Raw genomic sequence first — 17,695 nt, forward strand, 5'->3', positions numbered from 1 at the left:
CAGTCTAAGTGTACTGTCTTATTCCACTTATTTTCCACTTCTTACACAGAGAGCAATGACCGTGCTGAGGAAGGCTGTTGTCTTTAACTATTGCTGTAGTTAATAAATTTGTCGATGAATTTGCTACGAAATGGCTCAACCAAACTGCTTACAGTTAGTTGTCTCGATCTGAATATAACTGGTTCCTTTGTTTTTAAAATGATTACTGAATCCCCAAGTCATGACCTGAAAGGGGTGAATTGTTGTATAAAGTGTCTCACCTCACCGAAGTTTACAAGCCAACTCCTACTGCTACAGAACAGTGTTAAATCCTATTTTCATTAAGAACATGATTTTCTTTTTGCTCTGGAGATACAATGCGTAAGAAATTTAAAGCACTTCAGACTTTTCCTCGCCATTAAGTTTCAGAGATTGCCATGAGTAATGTATGTGGATTTACTCACCAGCTCCATGGACTGCGTTATCATTATTACTCAGTCCTATTCTCCTTGTGCTGGCTTTCAGTAAATATCTTTACAGCACTTGTGTGTTTTCATGTCTTTCCTTCACACTCCATCATCAGTTCTCAAATCAGAACTTGAAGAATAAGTTGATTTTTTTTTTAAAAGCCGTTCTTGACCCTCCCTGCACTTCCCCACCCCCCCCTCCCCCCACCCCACCTCCCCCTTTACCCTCACTCCACTGCAATCTGCTCCCAAAGTAGGATCTCTGTACAAAAAGGAAAACTTAAAATGAAACTGTGTTGCTAGCATGCCAGATCTATTGAACATGGGGACTTGGTAGACAAATGAACGGCTGGATACACCACACATCTATCAATTTGTGTAATTATTTTCAACTATCAATGGTATTCACCTGCTAATTGCTGCAATAGTTTGCTTTCTAGTTCCATGGAGCTTCACTCGTCTGGAGAATAGCATCTCCTGCTTTATGTATGTGTGTCAACTTCAGTCAGGAAACCTCAACCAGAATTTCACCCCCGAATGCCTGGCCAGGGTAAATATTCAGTGGCAGTCTTCTGCAAAATAACTCAACACAGTGTGATTGCCTTTTGAATTGTGATGGGACGTGTTTGGAGAGTGCCTGTGGCGTGTAAACTGCAGCACTTTCATCTCAGATGTTGTTCAGAATTACGGCCGTCTGGCATTGAGTCGACCGAAGGTTCGATTCGATGAGGAAAGTCGTTTAACGAGACAATCCCATCATGTGAAAAGGACGTGGCTGGATGTGGAAAAACTATTGGTCTACTGTGAATGGCCGGCTGATTGTGGTAGCCCGGTATTCACACCGTAGTGGCAACGACTGCTTTGGCGTTGTAAGGGAAATGGTGCAGCTCTGTTTAGAGTTGAAGCCCATAATAAACCTGAAATAAGTCCACAGAGACTGGTATCCCGCCACTGAGTTGCCCTTTATTACATGTGCACAGTATATGGACTCTGACCAGTTGGCTCAGAGCCAGTCCCGGGAGGGAGGACAATCCCTGAGACCCTTTTTTTTTCTTTTAGTTTCCTTCCCCACACTACTGCCTAACTGCGGTAGTGCTTTATTTTTCCACAGCACCCATGTTGTGTGTGTGCAGGGAGACCCTTGTTTATTTTTTTTTCCCACAGAACAAGCAGTTGAGACCCTTGTTTATGTCTGTCAGCCAGGGCTCCCTGATAGGCCCAGGTTAACAACCCCAATTAGATTGATTCCAGAATTGAGAGGATTGGCTCATGAGGAGACTGGGACAATATCCGTTGGAATTTAGAAGAATGAGGGTGTATATTATAGAAACATGAGATTATGAAGGGAATAGATAAGATAGAAGCAGGGACATTGTTTCCCCTGGTGGGTGAAACTAGAACTGGGGGCATAGCCTCAAAATAGGGGGAAGCAGATTTAGGACTGAGTTGAGGAAGAACTTCTTCACCCAAAGGGTTGTGAATCTGTGGAATTACCTGTCCAGTGAAACAGTTGAGGCTACCTCAAATGTTTTTATGGCAAAGGAAGATTTTTGAACAGTCAAGGAGTTAAGGGTCATGCGGGCAGGTAAGTGGAGCTGAGTCCACTGATGTTATTGAATGGCAGAGCAGGCTCAAGGGGTCAGATGGCCTACTCCTGCTCCCAGTTCTCATGTTCTAACTCATACTCAATGCGATCCACCTGGCCAATCTCATTCCAAACACTACCAAACCAAAGTCATAAAAATGTTTTTAAAAAGAAATTTAGCCTATGCCATAAAATATATTATTAGCAATTCTGGAATCAACCTGATTGGGGTTGTTAACCTGGGCCAATCAGGGAACCTTGGCTGACAGACATAAACAAGGGTCTCAGGGATTCTCCTCCCTCTAGGGACTGGCTCTGAGCCAGCTGGTCACAGTCCGTGTGTAGTGCACGTGTAATAAAGGGCGACTCAGTGACGGGATACCAGCCTCTGTGGAATTATTTCAGGTTTGTTGTGAACTTCAACTATGAACAGAACTGTACCATTTCCCCTACAATACCAAAGCAGTTTTGTGCTATTACTGTGTGACTACTATGCTATTAGCGTTTTCATAACATTACCAACTGTGATTGTAAAGTGAAGAGTCAGATTCTGCACATCGACTTACATTTAATGTTTTGAAGATTTGTAAAACTTACTGGGAACCAGTATGTCATTTTGTAACTGCCCTTCTGGAGGTAGACTTGAGCAGCACTGGTGAATCAGTCTGGCTGTCTGACTGGGAGAACACACCGAGCCAGGCAGCATCAGGAGACGGAGAGGTCGACATTTCGGGTGTAACCCTTCTTCGGGGGTGGTGTGTTTCCCTTATTTCAAAGCCTTTGCTTTAAAACCCAGTGGCATTCCACTGGTGTGGGGAATTCTGGATCACCAAACTGATGCTATTTATTTGGGAAGTATTTCTGCTTTCGGTATGGCTCCAACATCATGTCCCTGTCTGTTCAATTGCAGCAGATTATAGTAAAAGCAAAATACGATGGATGCTGGATATGAAATTTTAAAAAAGTAAAGTTCTGGAGGAAGTCAGCAGCTCTGGCAGCATCGCTGAAGAGAGAAACAGATGAAACATTTTGAGTTCAATAGCAAGTGGGACTAGTTTGGAAAAGCAGGTCAGCATGGATGAGTTGAACCGAAGGGTCTGTTTCCATACTGCACAACTCTATGACTCTTCTTTAGGTTGGAATACGATGGTTTTTATGCTGTTGACAAAGAGGGAGAAACAATGAGTGGACTAGGTGAGGGTGCTCAGGGGAAAAACCAAAGGGTGTGATAATGGTCATTAAAAAGCTAGAGTCACCATAGCCTTGCCAGACCATAGGACTGCTACCATATCAGTCAGACAACTGGTGGTGGTTTAACCTTAAGGGTCACCACAGCCCAGGCAAGGGAGAGGTTGAGAAAGAGAGTCCTTCATAGTAAATGCATCTCTTCCAACTGTAGTTGTTACAGAAATTGCTTCACAATAAATTCAATTTCTGCATCTGTCTGTCATGAAGGAGAGCGGACTGAATGAATTGATGTTTGATTGAATATTGTATTATCCACAGCATTACTAAATCTAGATAGTCAGTATTGATATCATAGAATCCCTACAGTGTGAAAGCAGTCCATTCGGCCCATTGAGTCCACACTGACCCTCCAAAGAGGATCCCACCCAGATCCACCCACCTACCCTACCCCTGTAACCCTGCATTTCCCATGGCTAATCCACCTAGTCTGCATATCTTTGAACTGTGGGAGGGAACCGAAGCAACCGCAGGAAAGCCACACAGACACAGGGAGAATGTGCAAACTCCACACAGACAGTCGCCCGAGGGTGGAATTGAACCTGGGTTCCTGGCGCTGTGAGGGAGCAGTGCTAACAGTTGCTAGAGTTGCATTTATCAGGCTGTGAAAATTAATAAGAGGAGTGTTGCTTTCAGATATCTCAATAGTACAAATGTGTCAGATTTCAAAGTTGACCTGATGAAAGAACCCTATTAAAATCACTTATTGCAATTCAAAATGTTCAGTGGGAAGCTGTCAGCTTGCAGGAAGGTACAAAATTGCTTCCAGTGGCTTGTAAGAAATTGTACGGCATTCGGCAGACCGCAGCTAGAATACTTGTTTAAGGAAAGATACACTGGCCTTGGAGGCAGTCTAGTGAAACCTCACTCGGCTGATCCAGGGTAAGGGACTGTCTTCTGAGGAGAGGTTGGTTGGATTAGGACAATACTCATTGGAAATCAGAAGAATGAGAGGCGACTTCATTAAACATACTTCGAGGCCTTGACAGCGGAGATGGGGAGAGGCTGTTTCCCCCTGTTGGAGAGTCTTAGACTCATCTCAGAATAAGGCGTCACACGTTTTAGACGGTGATGAGAAGAAATTTCTTCTCTCAGAGGGGAGTGAATCGGTGGAAAGCTTTACATCAGAAGGCCGTCAAGGCTGGGTTGTGAAGTGTGTTCAAGATGTGGAGGTGCTGGTGTTGGATTGGGGTGGGCAAAGTTAAAAATCATACAGCACCAGGTTATAGACCAGCAGGTTTATTTGGAAGCACTAGCTTTTGGAGCAGTACTTCCAAATAAACATATTGGACTATAACTGCTCAATGTCTCCTTGAGCAGCTTTCTTTGGGGCGGCACGGTGGCTCAGTGGTTAGCACTGCTGCCTCACAGCGCCCGGGACCCAGGTTCGATTCCAGTCTTGGGCGACTCTCTGTATGGAATTTGCACATACTCCCCGTGTCTGCGTGGGTTTTCTCCGGGTGCTCCGGTTTCCTCCCACAATCCATGCGAAATTGCCCGTAATGTTAGGTGCATTAGTCAGAGGGAAATGGGTCGGAGTGGGTTACTCTTCAGAGGGTCAGTGTGGACTTGTTGGGCTGAAGGGCCTGTTTCCACACTGTAGGGGATCTACTATAGTCTAAACTTGATGGTGTATGATTTTTAACTAAGTGTATTCAAGGTTGAGATCAACAGATTTTTAATCAGGAAGGGATTGAAGGATTGTGGTGAAAAGGGCAGGCAAGTGGAGTTGAGGATGATCAGATCAGTCTCATTGGCAGAGCGGATTGATGGGCTGAATGGCCTACTTCTACTCCTATGTCTTATGGTCTTAAGAACCTAACACGAAATGTTTGAATAGAATAATCATTGAGGCCTCTCATAACCCATTGAAAGAAGAATTACCGCAACTGTGCTAAACATGCAGTTCCGGTTTCTTCAGTTTCGTCAAGGATGAGGTCGACGTTTAGTTGTACTTTCTGCAGAAACACATGAGGGATCAAAGGCGGTAAATGAATGTGAAAGGACTGTGGAGATGCCTTGAAATGAAAACCGACTTGATAATCAAGTATCTTCAGCATTGCGTTTTCTGCTTCCTGTGAGAAGTAATCACAAAATGACTCAAAACACGACTTTGATTCAGAGTGTAACTTTCCGCTTCCCATGTCGCTGCTGGACTAAGAGACTGCTACACTGTTGCTCAGCCCCTATCTCCAGTGCAGATGTAAAGTGTGGCATCCCAGTGGGTAAACTCACACAGCATTTACTTCCCAGCTCAACTTAGCAGTCGGAAATTATGGTCCAGTTATTTCAATACAAGCAGTTCTTGGCTGACTTCAAATGCTTTTTGATTTTTACTAACTTCCCTCAAGTTGGAGACAGTTGCTATCCTGCAGCAACTTGCAGCCATTTCGGATGTAGGTCTAGATTTATGTGGAAAGAGTAATATTGTTATAATCTTTTATTCAGGTAATCGTTGTTGTTGGAATGGCGTTTGAGTAGGAAACACTTTTGTTCTCTGTTCCTAGACTCAGTACAACAGAAGGGGTTAGGTAGAACGTAAGGCAACCTACAAGATGTAGGAAGAGCAGTCGGGCACTCAGCCCCTCCAGTCCATTCTGCCATTCAATGAGATAATGGGTGATTTGATAATCTGGTATTAACATTTAGGGTGGGGAAGATAGTGGTGTAGTGATAACGCCACAGACATTATTTAACCCGTTTCACTAAATCAACCTGTTCAGAGGTGCTATTACACACCTCCGGCGCAGGTGGGACTTGAACCTGGGGATCATAGTCCAGGGACAGGGACACTACCACTGCACTACGAGGGTTCCCAAACCGCGCCTTGGCAGCCTGTAAAGTTTAAGTTCAATTAATAAAGTCGGGCATTGAAGGCATGCCTCAGTAATGGTGACCATGGCGTGATCATTATTAAAAATCAAATGCACCTATGTTCTTAAGGAGAGAAAATCTGTCATTTCGACTTAGACGTGACTCCAAACCACAACAAGGTGACTGCTGCCCCCTGAACCAGCCCTAGTTCAAGGACAAATACAATGAGAAATCAGTCCCAGTGCTGTCCACATCCCAAGAATGCAGAAAAAAAAGCTGTACTGTTATGTTTATGGTATTCTCCCCCAATGGAATAGAGCATTCCCTGCTCTCGAAGGGACTAAAAACCTCTGCATCAATGTCTTTTTATGTTTTGCGATCAATTATTGAAACAACTTGCAGCAGTGCAAGCTGAGGCTGCTGTTTCCAACACTGGAATCACAATGGCTGCTTAGCCAAGCAATAGCAGAACCTGCTGCTTGAGATAGGTGTCCCTCAACACCATCCTCAGTAATACTTGGCGAGCAAGCTCACATTATATGAACAGCTACTCTGCTTCATTAGGGAGTCGGTGTTTTGGGGGACTGGGTGTTTATCTGCTGGGTATTATTTGCATTATTCTGACAGTATGTGTGAGCGATGCAATGTTTCCTAGTTAAACCTTGTCAGACCCAGCTAATATTTCAGCAGTTTGGCCAATCTTTCTGAATGCCTCCTCCAATGGTATCTTTTTTACCTGTGGGAGCATACATTAGAAAACCACGTGCCTGAGGAGCAGAATGCTTTGGAATGCCTCAGAGTTTTCCTCATGTGATCTCCTGGCTCCAAAGCTTTGTGCTGGAGGGCAGCAGATATGATTGACCAACCTTTGCATTTGGAGATGTGAATTGTTGTTAGTTGACATAGAAATGCAAAAAATAGCCTGCTCTGCCATTCAATATCATGATGGCTGATTGTTCAATTCATTATCCCTGTTCTCTCCCTTCCCTTGATCCCCTAACTGCTCACAACTCCTCCTTGAAAGCATTCAACGTTTTGGCCTCCTCCACTATGGTAGTGAATTCCCCAGGCTCACCACTCTCTGGGAGAAAACATTCTCCTCATCTTGGTTCTAAACGGCCTTAAACTGTGAACCGTAGTTCTGGATTTCTTGGTCACCAGGAACATCCTTCCTGGGTTTACCCTGTCTGGATCTGTTACATTTAATACATATTTTTGAGATTCCACCTCTCCCCCAACCGCAATTCTTCTAAACGTCAGTAAACATAGAGCTAACTGATCAAATCTCTCTTGAATAAGGGTAGGGAACTCAAGTTGGGAGAAACTCTGCCATTTGGGATAGTCAAGCAGTCTTGAGGGCCAAATGGCCTACTTCTGCTACTAATTCATAGAGTCATAGAGATGTACAGCATGGAAACAGACCCTTCGGTCCAACTCGTCCATGCTGACCAGATATCCCAACCCAATCTAGTCACACCTGTCAGCACCCGGCCCATATCCCTCCAAATCCTTCCTATTCATATACCCATCCAAATGTTGCAATTGTACTAGCCTCCATCACATCCTCTGGCAGCTCATTCCACCCTCTGTGTGAAAAAGTTGCCCCTTAGGTCACTTTTATATCTTTCCCCTCTCACCCTAAACTTATGCCTTCTAGTTCTGGACTCCCCGACCCCAGGGAAAAGACTTTTTCTATTTATTCTATCCATGCCCCTCATAATTTTGTAAACCTCTACAAATGTTCTAATATTTGACAGAGCAGGAGTAAGCCGTTAAAAGTTCCTCATGTTTGCTGCAGCATTCATAGAGATCATGATTGAGCTGTGACCTAACTCATATCAGCCTTTGTCCCATATTCCTTAAATCTTCAATGTTGGATTGAAAATTAACAATTCATTGAATGCCATTCCCATAAGAGGATTCCAAATGTCTACCACTATTTGCCCGGGCAAGTTCTCTTAACATCACCTACAAAGAAGCTGGTTTTAATTTATGGATTATTCCCCCAAGGTTAATTAGGCAAATTATTATCAACTCATAGCCCTGTTTCGATTAATTCGTCACTGTGAAATGACGGGTTAAATAGCTTAAATTCAATGCAATTTATTTTTGCAATCAAGTTCTTCCTTTGTCAGTAAATGGAAAATATGAGTTTTGAATAATTAACTCTGTTTCTCTGTCCACAGATGCTGCTAGGCCTGCTGAGTTTCTCCAGCAATTGTCAATTTTATTTCTTCCTTTTGAATGCCCTGGCATTTTTCCATAATTAAAACAATGCCAGCTAACATCATCCTGATGATCAATAACTAAGTTGTCAAATAGTATCTCCCTTGCATCAACACGTGTCAAAATGTCAACTTAATTCTTATTAATAACAATAGAAATGGGTCTTTTGGAAGGAGTAACCCTGTTTCACATATGTCAGCAGAGTACACCATGCGTTCATGTTCTTAGTATGAACATTCATGTACAATGATTTGAAAGTCATACAGGAATGCGTCCCACTTCAGGGACCACAGTGCCAATATGAAAGCATTCCAATTTGGACCTCTTAGGACGGTTGATGAGTTCTGTTTTAATCACGGCTCTAGTTATTTCCTTCTATTGTTGGAGTAAATTGTGATCAAAATTTATGTTGTGTTGATTTTCACAAGGAATTTTCCCTGCACTTTTCCCCCAAGTTCCCATGCAGTTAAATACTTCAAAAATGTCACTAGTTTGCCAAGAAATTGTCTGCTTCGGTCAGAATTTTATCTGGATCAGGAATTGTGCAAATCCCGTTGGGAATTTAAACATTCCAATCGATGCAGCTGAGTTAATCCTCTATCCACTAATTGGACTGCAAACAAAAGTGGAAGACTGGCCAAACACTGTTATTATAAGTTAACATGATTATATATTGAGGATGCGCTGTTTCGTCTTGATATTTAGCAGTGGTTTATGTTTTCAAAATGTGGAGTGTTCTTAAAAATAGAAACGTAGAATTAGTGGACTGGGTGGTGCAATGTGTAGGAATACTGGTCTTATCCTCCAGCCCAGATTGTCAGGAGAAAAGTGATCCTAAATGAAATGGATTTGAAAACCCCTCTAATAGGTTAGGCTTGTCTTCAATATTGGGATCTAGACATTTCACATTCCCCTCTCGCTCCCTTGCCCTTGAGAGGAGCGGGTGGTGGGTTGAGCCACCGTCTCAAAGCCCAGCAAAGGGAGCTTCACATTGCACTTGACCACGGACTATTCAGCCCTGGGAGTAATTCGATGCTACAGTCTGTGTTCCTCTCTCAAGTTAGCATTCCTCAGTTTGGTGAGAATGAAGGATGTAAAAAATAATGCAGACAACAATGAAACATTTTCTGCTCAGATGAGAAGTTTGTACAATAGTAATAAGCAGGGATTGTTTGTACAATAGTAATACACAAGGATTATGTTATGAGATTTAGCAGTAGAACAGAGGGTCAGATTTATGTTGAGCTGGAGTTGACTGCATTACACTGTGTGTTCTTGTATTTGACATATCCCAATAAATCTGGTTCAAATTTTTGTCAACCAGATACTTTTCCATTTATCATGCCAATAATAAAATAATTTTTAAAGGGACCTGTCAAATTGGTTGGTTTTCTTCATGCCCATTTAAAGTTAATTACATAGTCTACTTCCAGAGTAATAATGAATCCTGTTTGAACTAAATCACACCATAATGGAAACATGATCCACTATATCACCAAGCCTTTTCACCATAGCATAGGAAATATTCTGCTTTATCTGAGACAGTGTTATTTTTCTATTTAGAGATCAAAAGGTTGAATAAAAGAAATGCGCAGCTGCAATTTTGTGAAATGTTCTGTCCATTATTTATAACTGCTGCATGTTAGTGTATCTCAGTAAGTAGGTTAGGACAGCTGACAATCAGTATGGCTCAATCTTTACCCCCATAGCATATGCCGTTGTCCACCTGTTTTGTGATTCACCTACAGATATCCATTAGCCGCTTTTATTTCTCCTGCTGGCTAATGCCTTTGCACACAGACAGGACGCTCAGTCCCAATTTCCCGTCACAACAGCAGTGAAAGATTGAAGAGAAGCCCCAGAGAAACAGAATGAAAAGCCGTTGCATCAGGCACCAACTGAAGTTGCTTTGGAAGTGGGTGAATCTGCCCTCCTCACTGGGGAATTGCCTGACACCTCCATCCGCTTTATATGAGCTTGAAGGAAAGAACATAAGTCATCAACATTTGTACTTATGGATTACAGGTAGTTAGAACCTTGCCCTTCTTTTATGATTGAGGTTGATCCCAGAACACTACGTAAGGGGCTTGCTTTGATTAAATTAGATTCCCTACAGTGTGGAAACAGGCCCTTCGGCCCAAGCAGTCCACACCGACCCTCCAAAGAGTAACCCACCCAGACCCATTTCCCTCTGACTAATTGACCTAACACTATGGGCAATTTAGCATGGCCAATTCACCTGACCTGCACGTCTTTGGACTGTGGGAGGAAACCCACGCAGACACGGGGAAGAATGTGCAAACTCCACACAAACAGTCACCCAAGGCTGGAATTGAACCTGGGGCCCTGGTGCTGTGAGGCAACAGTGCTAACCACTGAGCCACCGTGCCACCCCAAAGTGCAACAAATACATCAAATTCTTCTGGGTTTCCCTGAGTGTCTTTCAACCACTAGGAATGGGAATTGTTGATTCACACTGAGGTGAAACTTCCACAGTCAATTTCTTTATTAATCACAAGATGTTTTATCTTTGCGATTGCATTTGAACACTTAAGGTCTCAGCCAGGGCTTTTAACGCATGGCAACATGACCTCCCACTTCCAAGAGCTTCAGCCTTGCAATTAGCTTATTTTTCCCAGGTCTCCCTTACTTTAATCGCAAATAACACAAAAAAGTTTTTTTTTAACAGGAGATTAATCTTTAAACCCCAAAACCTCCAGGACAATCCTGGAGAGTAAGCAACACAAACCATGCATACCAAAGTCATGTGTGGTGATATACCAGGGATGTCTGAGCAGGTTTATCTTTTAAAATGGTTTGTAAGAAAGCTTTATGTATGTTGTTTTGCTTCATAATGGTGAATGGCAGCCTGTACAGCAGGAAGAAGGTAATCGTCTTCATAGAATCATAGAACCCCTTCGGTATGGAAACAGGCCATTTGGCCCAACAAGTCCACACTGACCCTCCAAAGAATAACCCATTCCCCTATCCTACCACTCTACATTTCCCATGACTACTGCCACCAACCGACACATGCTTGAATACTATGGGTAATTTAGCTTGTTGAAAACATTGTGAAGGATCAGATAATAACCAGGTTCATAGCAAAGAAATCAGACTCAGAAGGAAATTAGTTTGGACTGGTCTAAACACAGCTCACCCCTCTAAAAATGCTTGAAATTCACATCTTATTTAAGAGGAACATTGCAAGAAGATAAAAATAAAAATTATTCATTTAACTTTCACCGTTAATTTGCAGCTCACAAAAAATGGCAGTTTATAAAAAGGTGTTGTGACTGACCCTGTATTGTATCCCCTACTCCCCACCTCTATACAATTTTTAACAAATGAGTCTGCGATAACATTATGATTGAAGGATTTGATCTCAATGAGTAATGTCAACTGTCTCCAATTGACACTGATCTGTTTCTGGACTTAATGGTAAACAAAAATAGCAGGCCCAGATCCAATGCTTTCGTTATGACTTCTGAAGCCTTTACTGGGGGTTTGGAAGCTATTTTTCACTTGCACGGCCCAGATAGCCTCAGCGGTAGTGGCGCATTGTTATTGATGAAAGTATTTTTTCAGTACTTCACTGGGGAATCAAATGGTCACTCAGTGCTTCGATTATATTGTAATAAAATTGTAACTAAGTGAGAGTCTCTCAGGTAGCCCTTGATCTTGTGTGATAGCAAGTTTGCAATCCATTTTAGATTTCTTTGCGGACTTTGGAAATAAAAATCGTATGGATGTAAAACAAAGCAGTGATTTTGCTGTCCACTGCTTTTATCTCTGTACAAAGTCAAGATCCAGTCCTGCTGCCTTCAAACGCTGAGCGCCATCAAATGTTTAGTCATGAATCCCTTACTCCAGACTGAACCCAAATGAATTTTGTTCAGCCCTTTTCAATTCCTTTTCTTTTGGTTTAATCATTGGATATTAGCTGTTGAATGTTTACAACAGCACATTGCATCTCTGTATCTCCCTCTCACTGCACTGAACCGACACTTCAATCACAATGAATACGTTCTAATGGAGTAGGGAAGGAAAGAGAGCTTTCCCGTCAGCTCTGTAAAAGGCAGCCGTTTGGATAAAGTGGAGTTTGTACAAAATGAATTACGTTATCCCCTGTTTTGGAACCAGTGACATTGTGCATTTCAGGTGAACATAGAAAAAAACTTCATAAAGTTTTTTTTCCCTTGTGATTCAGTATTGTATTATTTAGAATCAAAGTTGTTTTACAAGTTGGCAAGTACTTTTCTACTTGGCTCTATATGCACTGCTTCTATAAAGCCTCTTGTTAATTTATTGCACTGTATGTATTTGTAATCTCTTAAAACCTTGTAATAGTTTCTGCTTGTGCCGAAAATGTCGAAACTGGTTGCTTCATGCACTTGGTTTTAAAATCACTGAAAAAAGAAACCAGTTCTTCTTGTGAGGAATGTTGAAATTTGAAGACAACAGTTACTTTTGTAGATATTTAACTCTTATTATTTTTCTTGGCCAACTATCAGAATAAATTAACTCTTGTTTTCCATGCTGTGCAGTTCCTAGCAGTGAATTCAATCAAAAGTAGCCTGCTATTTAAAAGCTCATGAATCACTGCACTGAAGCAGTGCTACAGAACTGTCCCCATCCATGGTTTTTATTCTGTACCCCCTATAGTTTGCACAGTTAAGAAAGATTGAAGGTACCTGCAGCCAATATCTCTCTATACTAGTCTTTAGTGAAAGTTGACTCCCCATTTACCCTGCTCCTTGTTTGACTATCTTTGGCATATTCCCGTGACAGATTGGCTAATATTGGATACAGCATGTGAGTAACAGCATGGATAAGCTGGCGCCTTCCAGCTTCATGCCAGACTTTCGGGTCTTCAGTGCATTGTGATGCCAAATCAGTTCCATTTTTGTTTTTAACCAAATACAAAGAGCAATGTTTTGCCCTGTTCTCACTCAAGTCCCGAAAGCTTTTGTGAAATACCTACTGTACTGATGCATGTGATTTAAGTATACTCTACCTTCTTTAAAGGGAAAGTAGGAACAGTTGCTTTACTGTCTGCTAGTCTCTTATGAATAAAGTTTCAAAAATGCACAATCTGACACACTTTGACTCAAAACCAGTTCTGTACAACTACGTCGCTATCAAAGCACTTCGGTGACCATTTAACTCCATGGTTAGTGAAGGTAAAATGTTCTACTCGTCAAAGAAAAGGATCTCTTGTAATAGTTTAGACGGCTTGCAGTTCTTCCACTTCAGCAAACGTTTGACTTGCCTTCTTATTAAGTCTTTTTTTAATGTAGTTGTGGTCACTTACATGGTTGCTTTCCCCAGCATTTTCAGTTTGGGGGTTTCACCTTGAGGCAGCAGGCAAGTAGGGAAAACAGGGAGCAAAAGCAGATCCCAGACTAAGGACAGAATTGAACGTGGTCAATAGGTGGGGAAGTGTGCCAATACCCAGAGTGACGTGCAAGAAATGGAGATCTGGAATGAAAAGATAATAGGAAACAGAGGAGGTGATTCTACATGAAGCTATGGTAGGATTAAAATGCTAGGCTTAGCAACAGAACAGAACTACAGATTGATAGGAACACAAAAACCACAATGATGGAAAGGAATTTTAACATTCAAGAGTACAGTGTGTTCAGAAAAGAGAGTGACAGGAAAGAATGCATTTTAAGACCAATGTGACAGACATCTGGGAGTTAATTGGTGATGTTTCTGTGCAAGTGTGTGTTACAAGATAAAAGAAACTGGTTCGATATCTCAAGAAGAAAATAGTCAATGCTGCTACTACAGACCTATAGGACAACACAAGAATGTGCTCAGTGTTAAGCTGAGGAAGAAGATTGAAAATGGAGAAGTTTTTCCAGTGGGATTCTTCAATCAACTAAAATTGAACTGCTAAAAGTAGTGAGTTAGAATTGGTAAATGCAATTCATGACTACTCTGCCATCCAGTGTGGCAAATAAGTCATGAGATGCAGATACTCTTTTCAATCTGATTTCTGCTAATGATTCAGATACCACTTAGGAAATGGAGGTTGTAACTCCTCTGGAGATAATAACCACTGAACTTTGGGTTTAACATGATCTGGGTGGTGGGTGTACCCAAGGCAGTGATTCTCAACTTTTCTTTGGTCACCTGAGGAGTGCTTCTCAGATTCCAGGGCCCCCCCCTTTCAAGAAGGGATACAACACAAACAGATAGACAGAAAATCATTTATTATTGAATACCCTGTGACCCCCTTCAAATGTGCCAGGGCCCCTAAGGGAGCCATATGGCCTCCATTGGGAATGACTGGTAGAGGATGATGTTCCTTATAAGTTTTTCACATGTCTGGGGTGGCACAGTGGCTCAGTGGTTAACACTGCTGCCTCACAGGTCCCAGGTTCGATTCCAGCCTCGGGCAACTGTCTGTATGGAGTTTGCATATTCTCCCCGTGTCTGCACGGTTTCCTCCCACAGTCCAAAGTTGTGCAGGCCAGGTGAATTGGCCATGCTAAATTGCCTACAGTGTTAGCTGCATTAGTCAGAGGGAAATGGGACTGGGTGGGTTACTCTTCAGAGAGAGAGTGTGGACTTGTTGGGCCAAAGAGTCTATTTCCACACTGTAGGGAATCTAATCTGATCATATTCTGCGAAAATGAAAACCTGACTGGTTTTACAGCAGATGGTCAAACTATCTGTAAGATCATCAGATGCGATAAGGTCTAGGTTTGACAGTCAGTCATTTTGTGAGGTGCAGTTACTGGAATTTTGCATGTTTTCAGCTTTGATCAGGAGGACATGATCATCACTGATTGACCTAAGGAGCAGAATTTTATGTTCCACACGAGGATGGTAGGGAGGCATGAAAATGGGCACAATGCCATGGACGTCTTTCCCAATGCCTACCAAACTGCACCAGTCCCATTGCGATTTTTATCTCCACTTAAGGGCCAGAGAATTTTTTTTTTAATGTAGAGATCGGAGATCTAAACCTGTGAGGTCCCATGCCTGAGTTGGTGGAAAAGGGAGACCCTTGGATGCAACAGAGGAACATTCCCCCTTCCTCCTGTCCCCACCAAAACAAATGGTTTAGCTCCAACTGGAGTTCCCTTCACCATTTCTGAGCTTGTATTCTTTAGCCCCTAAGTCTCGTTCCCCACCCCACCTCCCCACTCCAAACCCCGCACCCCCCCCACCACTTACCAGGACCAACGAATCCTGATCCCACCTCAACATACCTCTTCATCCAGCTCCAGCGACAATCTTCACTGGCAACTGGTTGCAGTCTCGACAATGGCCACCATTCCTGATGGCATTACTAAGAACAGAGAGCAGCTTGTATCTCTCGGAGCAGGGATGACAGCTTGATGGAGGAGGGTTGGTTTCACTGCTGACCTTTTTGCCCGGGGCACGGAGTGGGGGGAGGGCAGGAATCCTGGCGATAGATGAAATGTTGTGCAATGCGGTCAAAATTTGGTCATGGCTCGTTCTACACCCACAGAACTGGTTTGAACACCTCCCCCCCTCCTTTATCTCCTTCTTCCATGGGACATGATTATCAGGGAGGAGAAAGTGAGGACTGCAGATGCTGGCGTTCAGAGTCAAAAAGTATGGTGCTGGAAAAGCACAGCCGGTCAGGCAGCATCCAAGGAGCAGGGGAATCGGCGTTCCAAGCATAAGCCCTTCATCAGAAATGTGATGGGGGGGGGGCCAAGGGGCTGAGAGATAAATGGGAGGAGGTGGGGCTGGGGAAAAGGTAGCTGGGAATGCGATAGGTAGATGAAGGTGGGGAGGGTGATGGTGATAGGTCGGAGCGGAGGGTGGAGCAGATAGGTGGGATAGAAGATGGACAGGTAGGTCAATTCAAGAGGGCAGTGCCAAGTTGGAGAGTTGGATTGGAAGAAGATAGGAGAAGGGGAGATGAGGAAACTGGTGAAGTCGACAAGTTGATCCTTTGTAGATGGAGGGTCCCAAGGCGGAAGATGAAGTGTTCTTCCTCCAAGCGTCAGATGGCTAGAAATTGGCAGTGGCGGAGGCCCAGGACTCCAGCATCATCAGCAAGGCCAGCATTATCAAAATGGTTAGGTTCTCCTTGAAGTGTGGTAGCAAGACATTTGCCCTTTCCATCTATATGGTTCACTTTCGGTGTATATTTCTGTCAATGTAACAGCACCTTTTGTCATTGATAAGTGCAAACTGTCACTATTGATTGGAAAGAGTATTGCCATTAAACCCATTAATCGTCTCTGGGAATGGTCCTTGGGAGGCAGTGAACTCGCCCTGCCTAAAATGCACCTTTCCAAAATGCCTCACCAATGCTAGCTCCTGGGAAAATTCAGCTCTAGGTCCCAGCTAAACGTGCTTCCAGCCATTTGCTTCAAACGTAATCAGAGAGTTTGAGTGACCGGGAAAGGCTGAATCGGCTGGGGCTGTTACCCCTGGAGCGTCAGAGGCTGAGGGGTGACCTCATCAAGATTTATAAAATCACGAGGGGCATGGTTATGGTAAATAGACAAGGTCTTTTTTCTTGGGTGGGGGAGTCCAGAACTAGAGGGCAGAGATTTAGGGTGAGAGGGAAAAGATATAAAAGAGACCTAAGAGGCAACTTTTTCACTCAGAGGATGGTATGTGTATGGAATGAGCTGCCAGAAGAAGAGATGGAGGCTGGTACAATTGCAATATTTAAAAGGCATCTGGATAGGTACATGAATAGGAAGGATTTAGAGGGATAAGTGCCAAGTGCTGACAAATGGGTCTAGATTGGGTTGGGATATCTTGTCGGCATGGACAAGTTGAACCGAAGGGTCTGTCTCCGTGCTGTACATCTTGATGACTATGACTCTAAATCTCATTCATCAGTGGATGTCAGCACTGAATGCTAGATTAGAATAAGTTTCTTAACTATCAAAAGGCCGGTTGATTGAATAAAGTGAAGGATAACGAGGTGATTAATGAGAAATCACTCAAGTTTATTTAACATGATTCGGAGATGCCGGTGTTGGACTGGGGTGTACAAAGTTAAAAATCACACAACACCAGGTTATAGTCCAACAGGTTTAATTGGAAGCACACTAGCTTTCAGAGCGCGCTCCTTCAAGGTGATAGTGCTCCGAAAGCTAGTGTGCTTCCAATTAAACCTGTTGGACTATAACCTGGTGTTGTGTGATTTTTAAGTTTATTTAAGTAATTCATAGGATATGGGCTTTAAACAGCAGCATTCATTTTTCATCCTTAACTGGCCGTAACTCAGTGGCTTGCTCCTATCCAGTGTTTACAATATTCCCACAGATCAGGAATCACATAAATGCCTGATGCTTAATTGTGGATGAATTCCCCTGAAGGACATTAGTGAATCAGAGGAGCTGTGACAGCAGCCAGTCACTACAGAGGT

This window comes from Chiloscyllium plagiosum, chromosome 9, assembly GCF_004010195.1.
Source record: "Chiloscyllium plagiosum isolate BGI_BamShark_2017 chromosome 9, ASM401019v2, whole genome shotgun sequence".
Lineage (NCBI taxonomy): Eukaryota > Metazoa > Chordata > Chondrichthyes > Orectolobiformes > Hemiscylliidae > Chiloscyllium > Chiloscyllium plagiosum.